Source organism: Chrysochloris asiatica, unplaced genomic scaffold, assembly GCF_000296735.1.
Source record: "Chrysochloris asiatica unplaced genomic scaffold, ChrAsi1.0 scaffold00024, whole genome shotgun sequence".
NCBI classification, from domain to species: domain Eukaryota; kingdom Metazoa; phylum Chordata; class Mammalia; order Afrosoricida; family Chrysochloridae; genus Chrysochloris; species Chrysochloris asiatica.
In genome coordinates this window covers 27,987,595-28,004,776 of record NW_006408542.1, presented here as the reverse complement: position 1 = coordinate 28,004,776, position 17,182 = coordinate 27,987,595, and the positions used below count along the sequence as shown (strand labels likewise).

At 37.1% G+C, this 17,182-nt stretch overlaps 1 pseudogene; it reads left to right on the top strand.

Annotated features, from left to right (window-relative positions):
• Window positions 1-16,448, top strand: part of LOC102831302 — a 21,348-nt pseudogene extending 4,900 nt beyond the window's left edge.
• Window positions 16,449-17,182: the final 734 nt, after the last annotated feature.

The following is a 17,182-nucleotide window of genomic DNA, read 5'->3' as shown; positions in this document are numbered from 1 at the left end:
AGATTTACACCCTCGGAAACCCTGTACAGGGTCGCTATGGGTCGGAACCGACTCGATGGCACTTAACAACAACAATAACAACATGGCAGCTGGTATTGGTTCTTCCCTGGGTTTTGGTGTTTTATAAAGTGTGATTGCAGCTTAGCTATTTGGTAGCAGTTGCTGATTCTTCTCGTGTAATATAGGGAGACACAGAGTCCTCCAAAAGCAAAAGGGAGGCTACATAACAGCCAAACAACACCAGTTGGGTAAAAAACAAAAACAAAATTAAAAACAAGAACAAAAACAAAAATGAAAGAAAGAGGAGAAAGAAAAAAAAAAGCAGAAGAAAATAACGCAGCACCAACAAAAACAAGACTGAGTACAGCAGTCTCTAATCACAGAAAAGGGAGAAGAGGGAGGGAAGAAAAATAGGGGAAAAAAAATCTGTATATTAATATAGCTGTTTTTAATGTCCTAAGTTCCTGGCTTCAAAGCTGTCGGAGAGGTTTTGCCTTTAAACTCTCTTTCAGTCACTTCTGCTCTCCTCTCCTTGTTGTTGTTAAGTGCTGTCGAGTCAATTCTGACACATAGTGACCCTGTATAGTGTTTCCAAGGAGCAACTGGTGAGCTTGAACCACCGACCCTGCAATTCAAAAGGCTTTGCAGTCTGGCACATTAACCCACAGCACCACACCAGGACTCCACTCTTACCCGTAATAAAAAACAGGCCAAAAAGGGCACAGATCAGCTCCTCAGCTTGGGCTGAGTGTCTGTGCGGATTTCTGGCAGAAGAGACTACCAGCGGTGAGGGTGGGGGGTGGCCACTTGGCTCAGGCACTCCCTCTATTCACCAGAATGGAGGTGGGCAAACAGTGAGCACACCAATTATCCGACACCAATGAAAAAAATTAAATCAGAACATCACAAAACTGACAAAGTCCACCATGCATTTTTTCCCCAAGTTTCCCATGGCGTTTTTCCGTGGCATCTCTGCGGCCCCTTTTTCGTCTTGCCACCTGGTCTCGCCCAGTATGTAGGCTCAGGCCTCCAAGCCTGGCCCAGCAGATTCAAAAGTACGCGATCTTGCACTTCAGCTCCAAACTCCACAAGCTATAAGCCTTCAAACCTTTAAAACATTCCTATCTCTGTGGGTCCGAGCCTTGGAGCTCTGTCCTCATTCTTTTTGGCCCGGTACTCAGTGTTATTGCTGACAGCGACCTTCACTACACCTCCACCTTAGCCACCATCAAGCTGTGCCCCGCCTTTCAAGTCTTCTTATTGCTTAACTCAGAGTAACTTTCACAGGTGTTGTCTGTTTCCCTGGTATATGGTAGCTGGTATTGGTTCTTGCCTGGGTTTTGGTTTTTTATAGAGTGTGATTGTAGCTTGGCTATATGGCAGCAGTTGCTGACTCTTCTTTTGTAATATAGGGAGACAAAGAGTCCTCCAAATGCAGAAGGGGGTGCATATAACAGTAAAACAGCACCAGTGGGGGAGGGGGGGAATTGAGAGAGAAAAAAAAAAAAAACACAGCACCAACAAAAACAAGACTGGATACTGCAGTCTCTAATCACAGGAAAGGGAGATGAGGGAGAGATGAAAAAGAAGGAAAAAAACAATCTGTAGCTTAATATATGAGTATGGCTTTAATGTCCTAAGTTCCTGCCTTCAAAGCTGGCCGAGAGATTCCAAGTTGCCAGTGTTGGTTGTTATGCTATTCCTCAGGTTCCAATCCAACCTTTGGCTCTCTTTCACTCCCTTCAGCTCTCTTCTACTCTTTCCCGTGATAAGAGGAAAAAAAAAAAAAAAAAAAACAGGACAAAAAGGAAACAGATATTAAAAGTTCAGGCCTCCACTTGGGTTGAGTATGCGTGCACATGCGTGGCAGAAGAACCCACCAGTGGTGAGGGTGGGGGGTGGCCACTCGGCTCAGGCTCTCCCTCTATTCACCAGAATGGATATGGGCAAACAGTGAGCTCACCAATTACCAGATACCAAAGAAAAAAAGAAAATCAGAACAAAGCATAACTGACAAAATATATTGTCCACCTTTGTCCCAAAGTTCCCGCAGCATTTTTCCATGGTGTTTCTGCTCTCCTTGTTTCATCTTGCTGCTTGGTCTTGCCCAAGATGTCGGCTCAGGCCTCTGAGCCCGACCCGGCAGATTCAAAAGTACGTAAGTTTTTACTTCATCTCCAAACTCCACAAGCTATAAGCCTTCAAACCTTTAAAATATTTCTATCTCTGTGGTTCTGAGTTTTGGTGCTCTGCCCTGGATCTGCTTTGTCTGGTATTCTGTGTTATTGCTGATGGCGACCTTCACTGCACCTCCACCCTAGCCGCCATCAAGCCCACCTCTATCATGTATGATATTCTTGATGTCATCCCACAACTTTTCTGGTCTTCAGTTTTTAGTATTTAATGTATCAAATCTGTTCTTCAGATGATCTCTAAATTCAGGTGGCATTTGTTCAAGGTCCTATTTTGGCTCTTGTGGGCTTGTTTTCATTTTCTTTGGCTTTAGTTTGAATTTTCCTATGAGTAATTGATGGTCTGTTCTACAGTCTTCCCCTGGCCTTATTTTCTCTGGTGATATGGAGCTTTTCCATCGTCTCTTTCCACAGATGTACTCAGTTTGATTTCTATGTATTCCATCTGGTGAGGTCCATGTGTATGCTGTCTAAAGAAGGTATTTGAAATGAACAAATCATTGGTTTTCAGAATTCTATCATGTGTTCTCCAGCATCATTTCTGTTACCAAGGCCATATTTTCCAACTGTTGATCCTTCCTCTTTGCTCCCAACCTTTGCATCCCAATCACCAGTAATGATCAATACATCTTGATTGCATGTTTGATCGATTTCAGATTGAAGAAGTTGGTAGAATTCTTCTATTTCATCCACATTGGCTTTAGTGGTTGGTGCATAAATTTGAATAATAGTGGTATTAATTGGGCTTCCCTGTAGACTCATGGATATTATCCTATCACTTATAGCATTGTACCTCATGACTGATCTGGATATGTTCTTTTTGACAATCAATGCAACACCATTCCTTTTCAATTTGTCATTCCTGGCATAGTAAACCATGTCAGATTCAAAATGGACAATACCAGTCCTTTTCAGCTCACTAATGCCTAAGATATCAATGTTTATGCATACCATTTCATTTTTGACAACTTCCAATTTTCCAGGATTCATACAATAAATTGCTCTTATATAATTCAGACAGCAGCTGAAGAAAATTAAAACTAGTCCACAAAAGCCAAAGTATGACCTTTCTAATATCCCATTTGACTTTAGTGACCATATCAAGAACAGAACTGATGCATTAGTCACTAATGACCAAAGACCAGAAGAGCTGTGGATGACATCAAGAATACCATACAACTTTTGTTCATTAAAAAGACAGGAAAGTAAAAAACGTCCAAAATGGATGTCAGAAGAGACTCTGAAACTTGGTAGGCAGCACAGTGATTTTAGGCAAACGGAAAAAATGAGGAAGTCAAAGAACTAAACAGAAAGTTTCAAAGGGCAGCTCAATAAAGCAAAGTCTAAGATTATATTGAAATGTGCAAATATTTGCACTTAGAAAACCAAAAGAGAAGAATACACACAGCATTTCTCAAGCAGAAAGAACTAAAGGAAAAAATTCAATGTGTGAGGTGGTGCTGTAGGATAAACACTGGACTACAAGGTTGTTTAGAACTGCAAGGTCAGTGGTTCAAACTCTATAGCCACTCCTTGGAAACCTTATGCAGGGTCAAAATGAGTTGGAAATGACATGACACCACTTAACAACAAAACTGGGCAAAAATACTGAATGATGCAGAAATTATCAAAAGAAGCTGAAAGTAATATGCACAGTCAATATACCAAAAAGAAATGGTAAATGTTCAACCATTTCAAGAGGCAGAGTATGAGAAACACTTCTGGAAGTATTGTAGTAAGCAAATCTGCTGCACAAGACCTATTTAAAGTTTTCTGAAGATGAAATGTCAGTTTAAGGACAAAGGTTGACCTGACCCAAGTTATGGTATTTTCAGTTGCCTTCTATACATGTGAAAGTTGGACAAATGAATAAGGAAGACAATAGAGGAATTGATGCATTTTAGTTAAGGAGTTGGAGGAAAATACTAAAAGTATCATGGATTGCCAGAAGAACAATCAAATCTAAGTTGGAAGAAATATAGCCAGAACGTTCCTTAGAAGCCAAGAAGATAAGATTTTGTCTTTCAAATATTGAATATCTTATCAAGGGAAGGACATCATGCTTACTAACATGGAGGGTCAACCAAAAACATACAAACCAGGAAAACCCCCTCAATGAGATGGATTGACATAGTGGCAGGAGCAGTGGGGTCAAGCATAACAACAATTGTGAGGTTGGTTCAGGAACAGGTAGTGTTTCACTCTCTTGGGTATAGGGTTGCTATAAGTCGGAACCAACTTGACTGAACCACCCATCAACAACATTCAAGAGCATCATATTGTCTTCTATTTATATAGGTCTCTTTTAGTTTTTTGAAGTCGTATTTTGACATTTTCTTAGTATAAATATTTTGTATCTCTTTTTATATTTAATCTTAAAGTTTTTCATCTTCTGGATGAATACTGTAAATTGTATTTATTTCCTGATTTCATTTTCAGAGTTCTCTTTGTTAGTGTAGAGAAATCCAGCTGGTTTTAGCATGTTGCTCTTGTCTCCTGCCATTTCACTGAATCTTTCTATTGTTTCTAATATACATTTTGAGTATTGGGATTTTCTATACATAGGACCATATTATCTGCAAGCAGAGTTAAACTTACATCTTCTTTACCTCTTTGAATAAATTTATATCCTTTTCTTGCCTTGTCTGGTTATAACATTTAATACAATATTAAATTACAGTGGTGATGAAGAGCATCCTTGTGTGGTTTACATTTTCAATGGAAACCCTTTAGTGTGTTTCCATTGAGAATGATGTTTGCCATTCATTTTTGTGTGTATATCCTTAATTATGCTGTGTATTTCCCTTCTATTCCTGTTTTGCTGTGTTTTGATCAGGAATGGGCATTGAATTTTGTCAAATGATTTTTCTTCATTAATTGATATGATAATGTGGTTCTTTTCTTTTATCTTATTTATGGTTTTGATTACACTGATCTTTTCTCTAATGTTGAACCACCCTTACAAGCCTGGTGTGAATCCCACTTGGTGATGATGTATTGCTATTTTCTGATATGATATTGGACTATTGTCTAGGATTTTGTTGACAATTTTTGTTTCTATATTTATGATGGATACTGGTCTATAATATGCTTTTTTGGTAGTGTTTTTGCCTGACTTTGGTATCAAGGTTATGCTTGCTTCATAGAATGAATTCAGGGTTTTTCCATCTTTGTTTAAGTTCTGAAATATTTTTGTTATTATTACTGGTTTCATTTCTGGTTGTTGCTTCTATAGGCATTGGTTGTTGACTCAAGAACAATAAAATGCTTAGCAAATTCATCTTTGCAATTTATCGTGATATTGTTTATTGATGCAGTTTTGGGAGTTCTTTTTTTTTATGCTCAGTTTTAATCCATTTTGAAGGCTGTAGTCATTGCCTTTCATCTTCAAGTTGTTTTCACTGTAGGCAAACAATGTTGTATCACCTTCATATCATAGGTTGTTAATCATGTTTTCTTCAACTCAAATACCATGTTCGCCTGCATATAGTCCAACCTCTTATTATGAATACAGGGAGAAAAATAGATTTTTTTAGAGAAACTTTAGGTATTTTATACCTAAACAGAGGAAAAAATCTGGGTAGTTGAAAGTCATACTTCAATTTTTGATATTACTATGGATAATACTTTCTGCCTTTCAAAATGCCCTTTGATCACACTTTAGAAACATATTTTGATCTGTTGTACTGCATAATTTATATAACAAAATAGAATTGCTTCCTGTAAAATCTGGTGAAAAAAGCAGAGATGGATCTGAGTCAGTTATAGAGCTACATCCTTATTTGAACTTTACATTGCTTTATTTCATCTGACATTTATTTTTCAGAGGATAAATCTGAAGCTAATTTCATTCCAAAATTAATAGAAGAAACCTTTTATTTCTCCTTGGAAACTTGAATTCTTTCTTCTTTTTGAAATAAATATTCTAAACTTCCATTGTTGTTCTTTTCTACTTGTTGATTTTATTTTTGAACAAGTCAGGTTCCATAACTCCCATTCTCTTATGCAACTTTTCTTATTTCCTTATCTATTTTATGCTTTCTTCCTTGAAAATGACTATGATTTGGATTTCACATCTGTTCATGACTCACATTTTCTTTTTACATTGCAACTGAATCTCCTTCTTTATCATCTGTAATTTGATTATTTACAAAATGAACTCTGCATTATATTTCTTTCAATGACTTATATATCATTTTTTATGATAGTTTCTCATTTCTTCCTATCTTTTAAAATTTAATCAATCCATGTTATTACCTTTTTTCTTTATGTACAGCCATTAGGTAAGTTATTTAAATTTATTAGATGAATATGTTTCAGGAGAAATATTCTATTATTTCCCTCTTAATAATATGCCCCCAATTTTTTAGTTATGCTTTATTTTCACCTGTACTGAAAAACAGTTCTCACAGTAGCTGAATATTGATTTTGTTTTAATTTTGTCATGAAATATGTAGAGGCTCAAAGTCCATTGACCTTCAGAAAATTAAGAAATGTGCAAAGAGAGGAATCCAGGATATAATCTCTATAGCGATCCTCTCACTAAACTTCAGGTGTTTGGTTGCTGGCATTATTCATCTGTGATATTCTTGAACCAGGCTAAGTGTGGCTGAAAATTCCTATCCCCATTACTAGAGAGGTTAGCCAAATGAACTATATCTAAAGCTAATTTTTTTTTTTTTTAAGTGAAGATTGGAGTAGAAGAAAGTAACAGAAATTATGTTTGTGATTTTTTTTTCAAAATAAACATTATAGAGGATCATATTTTATCTTGTGTTTTTACTGAAAATAATATTTAATAGTGAGAAATTTATTATAAAAATATTAGCAATATGAAAGATGTTTTTTATTTTCTATTAGTCACAATTACAAAATGTCTCTTCTATACTTTTCAGCCTTTTTGAACCAACAGTACAATGAAAGTCTGACTCAGACTTTTTTGTGTTTTTGTCAGAAGCCCAGCAGGCTTATTTATCTTTCCTAGGAGGCCTTTTACCCTTTCATATTATTGTCAGTTACATGATTTTCTGAAACTTTTGGTGCTTTTTTTTTAACATACTGTTGTAAACTAGTTGTTTTTTTTGCTATCTTTGTCGGGTGCCAGTAAGTCAGTACTGACTCATAGTGAAATCATATACAACAGAACTAAATACTGTGCTGTTGTGTACCATTCTCACAATTGTTGATATGTTTGAACCCATTGTTGTAAACATGTGTTAATACATCTTGTCAGGGGTCTTCCTTTTTCACTGACCCTCCACTTTAATGAGCATAGTATCCTTTTCCAGTGACTGGTCCCTAATGAAGACATGTCCACATTATAGGAAACTAAGTTTTGCCATCTTTGCCTCTAAGGAACTTTCTTGTTGTACTTCTTCCAACACAGATTTGTATGTTCTTCTGGAATTCCATAGTACTTTAAATATTCTTCACCAATGCCATAACTCAAATGTATCAATTCTTCTACAGTCATCCTTTTTCATTGTCCAATAGTCACATGCTTATGAGGGGACTGAAAATACCATGGCTGAGATCAGTTGTACCTCAGTTGAAATACTGTTATCTTTGTTTTTGAACCTTTTATTGGGGTCTTTTGCAGCAGATTTGACTACTACAATCTGCCATATGATTTTTTTTTTTTTTACTGCTGTTACCCTGAATATTGATTGTGAGTCCAAGTAAAATGAAGTCTTTGACAACTTCAACTTTTCTACATTTATCATGATGTTAATTATTGCTCCAATTGTGAGGATTTTTTTTTTTTTTTTTAATGCTAAGGTACAATCCATACTGAAGACTGTAGTCTTTGATCTTCAACAATATTTATTCCAAGTCCTCTTCACTTTCAGGAAGCAAGGTTTTATCATCTGCGTATTGCAGGTTGTTAATGATACTTCCATCAATCCAGATGGTACATTCTTCTTCATGTAATCCAGTTTATTGAACTATTTTTCAGTATATTGGTTGCTTTTAAGTATAATGAAAGAATACAACCCTGCCACGCACCTTTTCCTATTTTAAACCATTCAGCAGTCTCTTCTTGTGTTCTAATGAAAGCCTGTTGGTTTATGTACAGGTTACTCATGAGCAAAATTAAGGGTTCTGGAATACTCATTCTACCCAATGCTATCCATATTTTGTTATGATCCAGTATTCAGTAGAGCACAAGTAAACATCATTCTGATATTTTCTTCTTTCCGTCAAGATCCATCTGACCTCAACAATGATATCCCTGGTTCCATATTTTCCCTGAATCTAGATTGAATTTCTGACAGCTCCTTGTTGATGTACTATTATAACTGTTTCAGAATTATTTTCAACAAAATTTTACTTTAATGTAATATCAGGGATATTATTTAATGATGTCTACATTCCATTGGGTCACTTGTCCTGGAAATATGCGCACATATGAATCCATTCCAACTGGTTGGCCAGGTAGCTGTTTTCTAAATTTTGTGGCATACACTAGTGAGTGCTTTTATTGCTGCATCAATTTGTTGAAATATTCACCCGGTTTTTCATCCATTCCTGGAATTTTGGTTTTTTCACTAATTCTTCCAATATAGCTTGGACTTCTTACTTCAATACAATTGGTTCTTGATCAGCAAGTTCTCTTGAAATTATTGAACATCAAACAATTATTTTTGATACATTATCTATGTGTATACCTTTTAAATCTAGGCAAATTTAATTTTGTCTGATTGTATTTGATCCAGACTGCATTTAATATTTCTGGAATGATACATTCATGAGAACATAAACATTTTTCCTGATTTGCACATGTAGATTATCACTATAGTTTATTCATAAGCTCCTTTTCTTATGCTGAGAGTAAATACTCCGTTAACTCAGAAAATGGATGAAGTGAAATGAGGAAAACCTTTTCTGTTATCTTTGCTAGTGACACATATGGGCATATTGGATGAAACACATTTTATATGTCATTTTAGCACTTTCGAACACATTGGAGAAGCTTGGTTTGACTCCAGTAAACATTTCTAGAGCTTCTAAAATTACTAAAGTTATTATTAATTTGCATGTTTGCTGTCCAAAACTCTAAATAGTGGTAGGATAATAAAGATTGGTGTAAAATACTGATCAAAATTTAGTCCAAACTTCAAAAGTGGACTATGGAAATACATCAACAATGTTTTCTAATAGAAACAGAAATAAACATGTAAGGAGAAGACGTAATACGCACACATTCATGGTAGTTTCCATAGAATTTCAGATTAAATTAAAGATTGACAGAAGGATTTCATTTAGATTGTGCAAGAATGCAACCTCTTTATTTAAGAAAGATGAAAGGTTCAGAAGCAGCAGGACAGAGATAGCATCTGTCGTTGTTCACTTTATATTTCTATATAGGACCAGAAAACAGACTAAGGTGAAGAGCAACTGTTCTCCTCAGAATGCTGTAAATTGTCACATTTTCTTTTCTTTCTTTTTTTTTTTCATTCAAAGACCATTGCTTTCTATTTCCAGTCCATAGTAGTTTGTTATTGTTATAACTATCATATATCATCAGACTCTATCACTAGCAAGAGATCATTATCACTTCATTTATTACCCTAATATTTGAACTATTTTTTAAAAGTAAATGTTTACTATTTCTTCCCAATGAAACAGTTGAAATCCATTCAGAAACACTCTTCCAGGATTCAGTTGGTTCTCTTTGCATTCACATCCAGCTGCTTTAAAACTGAAACAGGTGAACAGTGCAGATTTAAATGGAAATGCTAGAGGCAGATCAGGAACCTAACAGCCAGCCTAACTGTATCCCAACACCTAAGTCAACAATTCTAGGAGTTTTAGTCCGTGATACCTTCTGAAAAATAGAGCAATGTTAGACAAAAAAACAGAGAAAGATGCAAAGGCAGATTATGTGCCACCTACACCCGGCCATCAATCAGAATTAAACTTGAGGAAGACAAGTCAAAACCCTTAAAGAAGGAGAAAGAACCAAAGCCTGGGCTCTCTCACTTGAGAGAGAGTAGTTGCATGCTTCTTTTCTTCTGAGAAGTGTACTATTCGAAGCTTAATAAAACTTTGTTGCTACTTACTGCTTTTTGTCTGTGTGTGCTGTTTGCTAAAACCTCAAGTGGGTCTTACTAGACCTGCAGAAGTCAGGTTATCTGACCCTAAGAGGAAGAATATGCCTTTCTTAAATTTACATTTAAATGATTTATGAATTGGGCTGCTAACCTCAAGGTCTGAAGTTCGAAACTACCAGCTGTTCTGTGGGAGAAAGATGAGGCTTTCTGCTCCCATAAATATTTACAACCTTACAAACCCTATGTAGGGTCACTATGAGTTGGAACCGACTCCATGGTACTTAACAACAACAACAAATATGACACTTATTCTATCTGTATGTCGAGAAAATAAGCTGAGAAGCTGTATTATATGAAGAAAAACATGGCATCAGGATTGAAAGAAGACTCATTAACAACCTGTGATATGCAGATGATACAACTTTGTTTGCTGAAAGTGAAGAGGACTTGAAATACTTACTGCCAAAGCATCTCAGTGTAAAGAAAACAAAAATCTTCACCAATGGACCAATAAACAACAACCATATAAATGGAGAAAAGATTGACTTTGTCAAAGACTTCATTTTTCTTGGATCAACCAACAACACTCATGGAAGCAGCAGTCAAGCAAGAAATCAAATGATGTACTGCATTAGGCAAATCTGCTGCACAAACCTCTTAAAGTGTTTAAGAGCAAAAGTGTTTAAGAGCAACGAGCACTAAGGTGCTCCTGATCCAAGCCATGGTATTTTCAATACTTCATATGCATGAGAAAGTTGGACAATGAATAAGGAAGACCATTGAATTTTTGCATTTTGCTGGGGGCCAGCCTCAGCAAACTTATTCAGGGGTTCCGAAGGCGAATGTGGCGTTGGCGGGAAAGAATCACACAGAGTCGATGGGTCGTGATGAATTCAAAATCTTCTCTCTTACATGCTTTATTCTCCTGCCTTATTCTATCTTACAACCCCCTTATATACAGTTACAAAAACATTGCTTTCATAGCACTCAATGTCTTCAAAGTACAATCTATTCTGGGGGCACATTCTTTATGGTTTACAACCCTTAGGTTTACATCAGGGATAAGAAGTTCAAGCATTACATCAGAGCATACGTGACATCCTGCTTTCTTGCAACCTCTTGGTTAAACATTTGTTCCTACATAAATAGCTTTTGTTCTTTTCTCTGAGGAGCAAGTTAACCTTTACATATGTTTCTTAACCTCTATCTATTAATCTTGTTAAATCATCAATCTTAGTTGTCAGGTGTAATTAACTCCCTCCATACACTATTTGTTTGTAGCCTACAAAAGCATCACTTATCAGAAAAACTGAGGCCATGTAAAACAACTTCCCTTATCAATCTAAGAACATCTAAGTTAAACCTTTTATTTACATATATGTGTGTACCCATAGCTCTTATTCATGGTCTAGTTAAGAATTCTTTATTGTCTTGAACTAAGGTTACAAGGAAAAATGTTTATAATCACTAAACCTAAGCTGGTAGTAATTTAACCAATAAATCCTGTCTCCTAGCAGCTTTAAGAACATTGTTAATATAAGTATAAAATTACCTATGATTACAAGTAGAGTAAATGTATGGCTTCTAACTTTTAATAAAAATATACTACAGTGTAGGAGAGTCAAAATCTCAAATAAAGGGATGCTAATAAAACCATGAATAAATTGGAGAATGATTCAAAAACAGAAAAATTAACTATGGGCCTTTGCATAGAATATTTCTTTGTGGCTTTGCCATCCAAAGAAAACACTTCATTGTCGCTTTGCTAGAACAATGAGCTCTTCATGTGCAGGGTCCCCATCATCTCATTTCTTTATTTCAATTCCTTGATTAATATGTTGTCCCTTCATTTCAATTCCTTGATTAATATGGCCCCCACCAGCATCTGAGTTATGGTGTTGGAGAATATTGAAAGTATCATTTACTGCCAAAAGAACAAACAGCTCTGTGTTTAAAGAAGTACAGTCAGAGTGATCCTTGGAGTTTAGGATGGCCAACTTTATCTTACAAACTTTGGACATGTTGTCAGGAGGGACCAGTCCCTGCAGAAGTGTATCATGTTCAGTAATGTGGAGGGTCTGAGATAAAGAGGAAGACCCCCAGCGAGATTGATTGTCACAGTGGGCTCAAATGTAGCAACAATTGTGATATTGGCCCAGGACTGGGCAGTGTTTCATTCTGTTGTTCATAGGGTCACTATAAGTCAGTATGAACTCGATGTCACCTAACAACAACAATATATCAGCTATAGAAGTACTTGTGCTATGGGATAAACACTAGACAGCTAACCTCAAGGTTGATGGTTCAAACTTATCATTCACTCCACAGTAGAGAAATTAGACTTTCTGTAGCTGTGAACAGGGTACTTCTGAGTCAGAATTGAATAGATGGAAGTAAGTTGTGTTTTTGTTTGTGTGTGTGTGTTTAAATACTGAGTATAGTAGTATTGGTGCCGTGCTGTAGGATAAACACTGGACCCACAAGCTACACCTCGGATACCTTATACAGGGTTACTGTGAGCTGGAGCTGACTCAGTAGAACTTAACAATATCCACAACAATGTAAGAGCCCTGGTGTCACAGTGAGTAAAGCATTGTGTTGCTAACAGCAAGGTTAGTGCTTCAAACTCACTAGCTGCTATATGAGATAAAGATGAGGCTGATTGCTCCTGTGAAGAAATAAAGTATCAGAAACGCTTTGGGCCAGATTTCCTTTGTCTCCATTGCTCATCGGAAATCCTGTACAGTGCAATCCATACTATAGGCTGTAGCCTTCCATATTCATCACTAAGTATTTAAAGTTCTCTTCACATCCAGCTAACAAGGTTATGCCATCTACATATCGCAGGTTATTAATGTGTCTTCCTCCCATTGTTATATCATGTTTTTCTTCATATACTCCAGTTTCTAGGGTTATTTACTCTGATTACAGACTGAATAACAATGATAAAAGGATACAACCTTGTATACCTTCCCTGATTGTAAACCATTCAGTAACTCCTTGTTCTATTCAAACAACTGACTCTTGGGTTATGCAAAGGTTCTTAATGAACACAATTAAATGTACTGAAGTATTAATTCTTCCCAATGTTGTCCATAGTTTTTTGTGATCTACATAGTCAGAAGCCTTTGCAGAGAAGTTAGAGAGAGGGGCCCTGTGGAAACATGAAGATGGTAAACAGCTTCTTCATGGGTGAAGGGTGATGAGCATGTCCTGGAGGAGCTAGAAACAGAAGGAGAGAGGCAACTGAAAAGACTCCTTCAGCATCAACAGGATACCTCTGACTCTATTCAAGAATGTATGTCTAAGAAAGAGAGGATTTTTTTTTTTTTTGTAAGTTTTTATTGTGAATTGAGTGATAGTTTATATGGGAGAACATCAGTTTTACAGTCATTGTTTCATTGCAATGATTATAATCTCCTCCATGCATCACCATTTAACAGTATTTGCTTCTGTTTTAAGGGGTTTACACAAAAACATTCCAGAATATATGATAACTTAAAATGGCACATTCTGTAAGCCTGTTTCCTGGCCACCAGCACACAACCTTTATCTCTCTATGAGTCTAGAGTCCTCAGCTGCTTCTGAGATCTCTCCCTGTCCTCATTTCTGCCTCCATCTCTGGTGTCACTGCTTCTCTGGATAGGGCCCCACATTCTGCTCATGATTTATTACCTTGATGGTGCTAGGGTCCCCAGATCCTGGACTGTAAGGTTAACTACTCCCCCTCTTTTGTTACAAAAGTGCTACCTTTACAGTTGTGACAGTCACAATTAGTCATGATAACAATTACTCACTGTTGAATCATAAGAATCATATCCCCATCTCTTTTTACCAGACCCGTCTAGACAAGATGGAAATTATTCAGTGGGTATTCTACCTTACCTCACACAATTTGAAACTAAACTCCTTCTTGAAAACTTGTAAGCCAGTCACTTTTGTGTCTTTATTGCCTCCTCATTTTAAGTAGCCAATATCTAAGTTGCCCATCCCTATCAATCCTGTGTAAAGAGGGGATAGGATTGATTCTTGATGTGAAGATTCCTTCACTCTCCTTTGGTATTTTCAGCTACTACATCCATAAGTATAAGTCAAGTTCATGAAATTATAACAATTTACACTTGTTTCCTATAACAAAAAGGGTTGTATTTAAAAAAATGTTTTAGTGTGAATTATGTGATATTTTACATGGGAGAACATTAGCTTTACATTCATCCTATCATATATCATTTCATTGCCATGGTTACAATCCCCTCTATGCATCATCAACCAACCATATAATACACCCTGCAAGCTTGCCCACTCATCATCAGCACACAGCCTCTCTCCCTCTCTGGGTCTAGAGTTCCCAGAGACTCCACCTCTCCACACCATCGTCTCTGTCTCCATCTCTGGCATCACTGTTTCTCTGGGTAGGGTCCTGCACTCCGCTCTTCTCCCTTGATGGTCCCAGCGTCCTCTGTTCCTGGACTGCCAAGTCAACCACGCCCATCCTTTTACTACAAAACATCTACCTTTGCATTCCCAACCCTCACAGTCAGCCCTGATAGTAATTATTCACTGTTGTACCACATGAGTGCTATCCACATCTCCTTTCATCAGCCCTGCCCAGACAGATTGGATACTACTCAGTGGAGATTCTACCTTCCTCCACACCCTCTGGATCTAGGCTCCCTCTTGAAAGCTTGTAAGCCAGTCACTTCTTGCCTTTGTAGACCCCCTCCCCCCATTTTGGGTAGCCAATGTCCAAGTTGCTCACCCCTGTCTACCCTTTGTATTGAGGTGGTGGGAATGATCCTTGCTGTAAAAATTTGTTCCCTCTTTTGAGCTACTGCATCCATAGGTATAGGTCAAGTTAATCAAATTATATCAGATTACTCTTTCTTCTTTTTCTTTTTCTTTATTCTTTTAGTTGAGCTCTGATCATCCAGCCATTGAAGCCAGGTTAAGTGGGTATTATCTGTAAGTTTGGGTGTTCTTGTGCAAAAATTGTTTTTTTAATCTTTCTCTAGTCAAGTTATCATCATCAAGCCATCAAGGCGAGGTCAAATGGGTACTCTCTGCAAGTTTGGGCATTCTTGTGCATCTTTGACTTCATATCAGCTGGTAAGAAAGAGAGTTTTGCTCCTGGTACTATGTATAAGCCCTTTGAGAAAGAAGCTGCTGGGATTATGATTTTTGTCCCAGTTCCAGACACTACATGAGAAAGGCCAGGAAACTGCTTCTCTCATGGAAAGAGAGCTCAATAAAACAGAAATCTTAATCTGGAAAAGCCATGTTTCTGGTGAAAAGACTACAAGACTAGGGCAATCCCTGAAGCAATACAGAACCATCTTCAAGATATTGGAAAAATGGATCACAGAGCGCAACACATGCTTTGCTTCCCACAGAGATTTACGAAGAGTAAACAGCTGACTCAGCAGTAAATGGAAACCAAAAAGTCTTTATTTCAGGGTGCTGATCGTCACTCCTTCCTAAGGCTCTTTATTACCAACATGACCCCCAAAAGAAGAACAAAGGTGATCATATAAACAACGTGGAAATTTTTACTAAGAGATGACAATGAAAAAAAGATGTTTTGAAGAGTTCTAACTTATGAGAGGTAAACCCTTTGCCCCCACTCACTGGTGTCAGTTACATCAGTGGGAGATGGCAGTACAACTGAGAACCCGCCATTACTCCAGGACAAGAGCAAACAGGTAGCGCAGGGCCAAGGTCCCAGTCTCCATGTGCCAAAACCTATTAATTTTTTACCTCAACAGTGTTGGACTGGGCCTAAGAAGCTGGCACAACCAATAGAATTTGTCCCACAAGATGAGATCCAGAGAAATTATTTGTTAGAGGAAGAGATCCAAAAAATTCCTGTTTTCTTCATATAATCCAGGAGAGCCAAACAAAGTGCTATATCTGAAGAATCTGAGCCCTAGGTAACTGAAAGGTATCTTGTCTCATTATTCACACAGTTCCAGGAGAAAAAAAAGGACCTCCAATTCAATTTTGAATGATGACTAGATGTATGAGAAACCAGGGTTTCATCACCTTTCCCAATAAGGTGATGGCATGGCAAGCATTGAATCTAGTAAATTGCTATAAACTACATGGAAAAACACTGGTAATAGAGTTTGGAAAGAACAAAACACAAGAGACAGATCTTTAGGCTCATTCTCTAATACCATGTGTTACTGATATCAGTGACAGCTAAAAGGTAAAGTGTTTGTGGGTCCTGGGTGGTCTTTCTTACAATAGAACTTGGATCTAAGGTTTGTGTAGCCATAGCAGTTTGTATGGAGTTGAAGATGAGAAACTAATTGAGGGTGGTTTAAAAGTCCTAAAGATAATTCTTTTCAGCATATGCAGAGAGTAGGTAGAAAACATGTTCTATAATCAAAGACTATAAGGCAGACGATGTGATGAGAATGGAGGGTAAGGTACACAAAGTATCCTTTTCTTGGGATAAACTAGATTTAAAATTTTTATCTTTATACTTTTTTCTAGGGCCTTCCATATTTGTCCCTAGAGATTACATTATTTTCACGACTGCCTCCTATTTACAGAATAAAAAACTAATTTAATTTTGAAATATATATTTGCTAGAGCCCATCAGACATTAATTTTAGCCATCTACTAAACAAAAGACCTTAAACATCAACAAATGCTGTTATGTCAGAACCATCAGCAGTAGCAACAGGGAGTGTCATAAGTCAATTGCTATCTAATGAATTATTCACCACTAGGTGATCAGTTGATCCAAGAAGAATGAAGTCCTTGACAACCCCAATCTTTTCTCCATTGATAAGAATGTTGTTTACTGGTCCAGTGGTGAGGATTTTTGTTTTCTTGACATTGAGATGCAGTCCATACCAAAGGCTGTGTTCCTTTATCTTCATCAGCAAATGTTTCAAGTCCTCTTCACTTTCAGCAAGCAAGGTTGTATCA